Source organism: Chlamydotis macqueenii, chromosome Z (genome assembly GCF_036417535.1).
Source record: "Chlamydotis macqueenii isolate bChlMac1 chromosome Z, bChlMac1.mat, whole genome shotgun sequence".
Taxonomy (NCBI): Eukaryota; Metazoa; Chordata; class Aves; order Otidiformes; family Otididae; genus Chlamydotis; species Chlamydotis macqueenii.
The window spans coordinates 82841152-82846972 of NC_141593.1; the positions used below are offsets into that span (position 1 = coordinate 82841152).

Consider the following 5821-nt stretch of genomic DNA (forward strand, 5'->3'; position numbering starts at 1 on the left):
GGATGGGATCTAAAAAGCAGAGTGTGAACGAGAAGAGCATGAATGTTATAGTGGCCTGGGCCACAGAAATGTATCTGGGACATGACTGAAATTATTAATGTTGATGACAGAAATCGCCCTAGGGAAGGTGCAGTTGTCCTCTGGAGACGGAAGTCCCAGTTCATGAGACTTGTAGACAGCAGAGGGTGGCACACAGCCCAGTACTGACCATAGGATATGGTCCCACTCAGCAAGAACAACAAACACAAAACCTAATAAAGGCTGGGGCAGTAAGGAGTTCCACTATGAGTCATACATTGAAGAAGATGGACACACGATTGCTTCTGGAAAACATTCAGTCATCATTTTCCACACCGCTTCCTTGAGCTCCTGGTTCCTCATGCTGTAGGTGAGAGGGTTCACTGCTGGAGGCACCAATGAGTATGGAGCAGCAACCAGTAAATTCAGGGATGGGGAAGAGATGGAGGGGGGCTTCAGGGAGGCAAACATGGCAGTACTCAAAAACAGAGAGACCACAGCCAGGTGAGGGATGCCCGTGGAAAAGGCTTTGTGCCGTCCCTGCTCAGAGGGGATCCTCAGCACAACCGTGAAGATCTGCACATAGGACACAACAATGAACACAAAACAGCCAAAAAAGAGAAAAGCACTAAATGCAAGAAGTCAAAATTCTCTGAGGTGGGCACCTGAGCAGGAAAGCTTGAGGATCTCTGGAATTTCACAGAAGAACTGGTCAATGGCTTTTCCCTTGCACAGTAATACTGAAAATGTACTGGCAGAGTGCAACACAGCATAGACAATTCCACTGCCGCAGGCAGCTGCTGCCATGTGAACACAAGCTTTGCCGTCCAAGAGGATCTCATAGTGCAGGGGTTTGCAGATAGCAGAATAGTGGTCATAGGCCATGACAGTGAGAAGAAAACACTTTGCTGAAAGAAAAAAGACAAATAGAAAAACCTGTGCAGCACATCCTGTGTAGGAGATGGCCCTGGTGTCCCTGATGGAATTGGCCATGGATTTCGGAACAGTGCTGGAGATGGAACCCAGGTCAAGGAGGGAGAGGTTGAGGAGGAAGAAGTACATGGGGGTGTGGAGGCGGTGGTTGCAGGCTATGGCAGTGATGATGAGGCCGTTTCCCAGGAGGGCAGCCAGGTAGATGCCCAGGAAGAGCCAGAAGTGCAAGAGCTGCAGCTCCCATGTGTCTGCAAAAGTCAGGAGGAGAAATTCAGTGATGAAGCTGTCATTGCCCATTTGCTGCTTCTGGGCATGGGGACCTGTCCAAGGAGAAAAGGCAGTGAGAAGATAATGCAGAGTCGTCTGAGCAAAATCTATTCAGTTTCCATGGACACCCACCCCCCACCCCCCAAGATGTCCTTGCCCATTTCAGGGAGACGTTTCTGATGCTCCTTGTATGAGCTCCGCATGGTGCTGCTGGAGGTGCCACTGGGAGCAGGGAGCACTGGTGTGAACTCTTGAGGGGCAAGTCCTGCCCTACAGAAACAGGTAAATAGGAACACAGAGTCATCTCGGATTAAATCTACTTTTGATACCAATGAGCTTTGCAACATTGCTGCTCCCAATTCACTTGACAGCAAAGTGACGCTGCAGGACAAGAGGATTCCCTGTGGCTTAGTACACAGTGAGCGGAGCTGGTCTGTCTTTCCATCCTGGATGCCCTGGGCTTGCAGCTTTCTGAGGCTGAAGATGATCACACTGCTGTGTTTCCATGAAAAGCCAGCAGACACTGCTGAGAGCAAAGTGATGCACTGCAGACCACTAAATGTCTCACCCTTACTCAGGGTCTCAGCACCTCGCTTCTAGACCACAGCACACATGGCTCATTTCACCAACCCAACAGCAGGGGTTTTTTGGCCATAGCATCTCTGTGCTTAGCCATGGGGTGTGCAGGTAACACAAAGATGCTGTGAGAGATGTTTTCATCCTGAAAGGAAACTCACAGCTTGGAAGGATACTGGAAGAAGTTACAGTAGGTGTTTCATGATATAATCTCACTGAGGGAAAACCAGCTCCTGCCCCAGGCCCACAGCCTGTATTGCCCACAGCCCCACAGGTGAAAGCCGGGACACTTGTTCCCATGGACACAGCTGCAGGAAAGGACCCACAAGATCAGGGGGTGACTCTGCAGCTGGAACTCCCCTCCCCAGACAGCCTGACAGCAAGAACAAGATCCCAGCAGCAACACCACAGAGAGGTGGAGGCACAAGGGCAAATACAGCCAGGGTGCGGCTGAGAGAGGACAGAGGGCAGAGGCAGGTGGGCACTGGGGACAGCGTCCCCCTCCCCAGCTGTGCGTGCCCCCTCCCCGACACCACCATTGCCGGGCAGCTGCTCTCAGCCCCTGTGCTCTGCAGAGGGCCGCGGGCACGTGGCTGGAGAGCTGCAGCACGGCTCTGCTGGAGCTCTGGCTGCAGAGGAGGGGGTTCATGGCTGGGACCCCACAGCCCTGAGGGCAGAGGCTTGGGTGGGTGGGAGAGGAGGCCAGGGGGCTTGCTCAGAGAAAGGGGTCTGCCCTGGAGGGGATGCTACAGGGATTTCTGATTTCTCCCTACAACAACATTTCTGCTTTTAGTTTCCTTTCATTCCTTTATCAAAAAAAAGTGCTGCCTGGAGATTTTCCTCCTGGGAGGAGTTTCCCTGTGCTATGTCTTTTCCTGTCAGCACTCACAGACCCCATCCCAGCCTCTGTGCACTCACGCTGCCCTACACACACCTGCCTGTTTGCAGGGTGCTGGCTGGGTGCCTGTTCCTGTTTGGAGGTTCCAAAGACCAGGACAGGACAACCCTGCTGGGTGCAGCAAGGGTGATGCTGGTGCTGTCCCTGGCCAGAGGAGTGGCTGAAGGCACTTGAGGAGACTCTTAGCAGACCAACTGACCACTCACAGTTACAGCTCAGGAGTCTCAAGGAGTTGTCCGAGCTTGACAGCTCCTTTTCTATTTGTCTTTCCCTCCCCACCCTCCATCTGCCATTAGGCTTCTACCCTCAGAGCAGGAAAACAAAAACACAGACTCAGGAAATTTCTTTCTCTCTACAGCAAACCCTGCCTTGACCTTCCTGTTGAAACATCCCATTGGAAGTTTCCCAGTGGTGATGTGGAGCTGTGAGCAGCCCTGACCCACACAGCACCCTCTCGACAGCAGAAGGACCCTGCTCAGCCAGAAGTTGATCCTTCCACGCACAGCTTCTTTCCCCAGCGCCGTGGGGAGCTCACAAAGGGAGGCTGAGTGCTGAGCCTGGCAGAGGCAGAGTCCCTGCCCCAGTACACAGCCCCTGGGGTGCAGGGACCCTGCTCTGAAGGACAGCCCTGGGCACCCCTGGCTGCACACACACATTCACACCCCTGCAGCCGTCCCTGGGAGAAGGCAGCCATCATGCTCTGTCCTTTTGATGGCGCAGCAGGGAATTCCTGCTCCAAAGCATGTCCTTCTCCTCTGCCCTGGAGAAAGAGAATGCTCCTGGAAGCTCATATATGCTTTGAGATATTCCTACTTTTGGATGTCTCTCCAGTAAAACCAGTTGCATTGCCCTGCATCCAGAGACTTACCACGTAAATGGCTGTGAATATTTCTCCCTCACCAAGGTCTCAGCATCCTCCCATACCAGGCTGCCTTTAACCTCTCTCTGCCTCGTTCCTCTCCCCTCAGCTCCTGCAGGCAGTGCCCTCAGCCCTGCTGCGCTTGGCAGAGGACCTGCTCCTAACACAATCTGTTTCTTTGCAGTGTTGCCTGTTTGCTATGAGCTCTCTTTGTCCCAGGAGCCCAACCCAGCTCAGCACAGAGGCCCAGCCCAAGGTAGCACTTTCTCTGTCCCCTCTGGGCTCCCTCCAGCTGTCCCTGTGAAACAGGCTTAAGGAAACCCTGATTATCTCTGTCTCAGCTGGGGAGAGAAGCTTCTTTCCAGCTGTGGCATTTCCCTGCTGAGAGATAGCTAAATAACAACATTTCCTGGCCCATCATTAGACAGGACACCCAGGCAGAGACAGTCAGGATTCTCCTCTACCCCTGCTGAGGGAGGGGATTCAACTGAGTCATATAAGTCATAGTTTCCTTCATTTGTAGTCCTGGGGCTCGAAGGGGCCTCAGCTCCCTCCCATGCACACCAGAAACCCACAGGAGTTGGGATTCCTCTTGCCCCTCTCTGATCAGCTGGTCATCAAAGAGACACCCAGACACCTGCATGTCAGCTCCTTGTCCCACCTCCCAGGGCAGTTAATGGTGATGGAGGCCAGTAGGGAGCTGTTCAGATGCACATCTGGTGATATCTGAGGTGCTAGAGGCGGTCAAGGATATGTGCAGGTAATGCAGACAGATCGAAGATACGTGCAGACAGATGGAGATATAGGACCACATTGGGGACATCTTCTTAGATGCTCTTGCAAATTTTTATTTGGTCATTGTGGTGGTTTAGCCCAGATCACCACACAGTTTCTCACTCACCCTCTCCCTACCCAGCAGGATGGGGGAGAGAAATTGGGAAGAAAGGAAATCTCGTGGGTTGAGATAAAAACATTTCACTAAAATACTAAAAACTACACAGATAACAGAATATAATGATATTAATATATACAAAATATACAAAATGAACAATGTACGATTTCTCACCACGTGATGTCCAAATGACCAACACAGCCCGTCCTGAGCAGCGATCATGGAAATGACACCAAGCAGCAAGCAAAGAGGGGAGAGAAGCCAGCAAGGTAGAGGGAACGATGCCAGCAAGCAAAAGAGATGGAAAGGATGCCAAGGGTGCCCAAATGGGTGCCAGAATGGAATGCATGCCCCCTCCCATGGGCAACCCCCCTTATATACTGAGCATGACATTTATGGCATGGAATAATCTCTTTGGCCAGTGTGGGTCAATCATTTTGTCTGTCTTTTTTCCCAGCTTCCTGCATCTGCACATTAATGAGACTTTAATGAGACTTGGAAAGCCAGACAGTGTCCTTGGTCTCATTAACAACAACTTTTTATCATCAGAGTGTTCTTATCAACATTCTTCACACAAGAAATCCAAAACACACTGGCTACTGAGAGGAAAATTAACTCCATCCCTGCCGAAACCAGGACAGTATCCACCCCTTATTCCATACCATTTGCGTCATGCTTAGAGATATACACACAGATATCAATATCTCAATCTATCAGCTATCCCTCCAAAGTCTGTTGAGTGGATTTAGTCCACGACTTTGGGCCCCATCTGTGATAACAGTCTCTCAGGGCAGGACAGATGGAATGTAGTGTGGGGTTGTTACATACTGCATCTGGAACTCGTAGCTGGTACCTTAGGCGCAGCTGCTGTATCACGTCCATGGTCTGCAAGTTGAAGATGTTTATCTCGAAGAAGTTGTTGGGCACCAGTTCTGGTTCCATCACCACTGTATGTCGCTCAGTTTCATCGAAGCTCATTCTTCACTGATGAGGGTGATTCTTGCTGCGATATCTTTGAAAGAACATAAGAGAAATACAGAAATGATTATACACAGTTCAAGTGATTAGCTACTTTCACCTAGAATCAAATCTCCTTGAGGTACACATCGGACTTCCCCATCCTCCTGCATCACCCACCAAGTACATCCACGTCCTTGAGCAAAAGCAATCCCGTGGGTGGGTTTGCCTTTGCCCAGGGGAGAAATAACCCAGACTGTTTTCCTCAACATATTCCTTACATGCACCACAGGAACTTTATCACCATCTACAGTATGTAAAAGTTCTGACTGGGCAGGGCCAGCTCGATTGATGGATCCCCGAGTGTTGACTAGCCAGGTGGCTTTTGCTAAATGTTTGTCCCAGTTTTTGAAGGTTCCAC

General features: G+C 50.9%; 1 pseudogene; it reads right to left on the reverse strand.

Annotated features, from left to right (window-relative positions):
- Positions 1–282: 282 nt before the first annotated feature.
- Positions 283–5421, reverse strand: LOC147596454 (olfactory receptor 14J1-like; annotated as a pseudogene).
- Between the last annotated feature and the right edge of the window lie 400 nt (positions 5422–5821).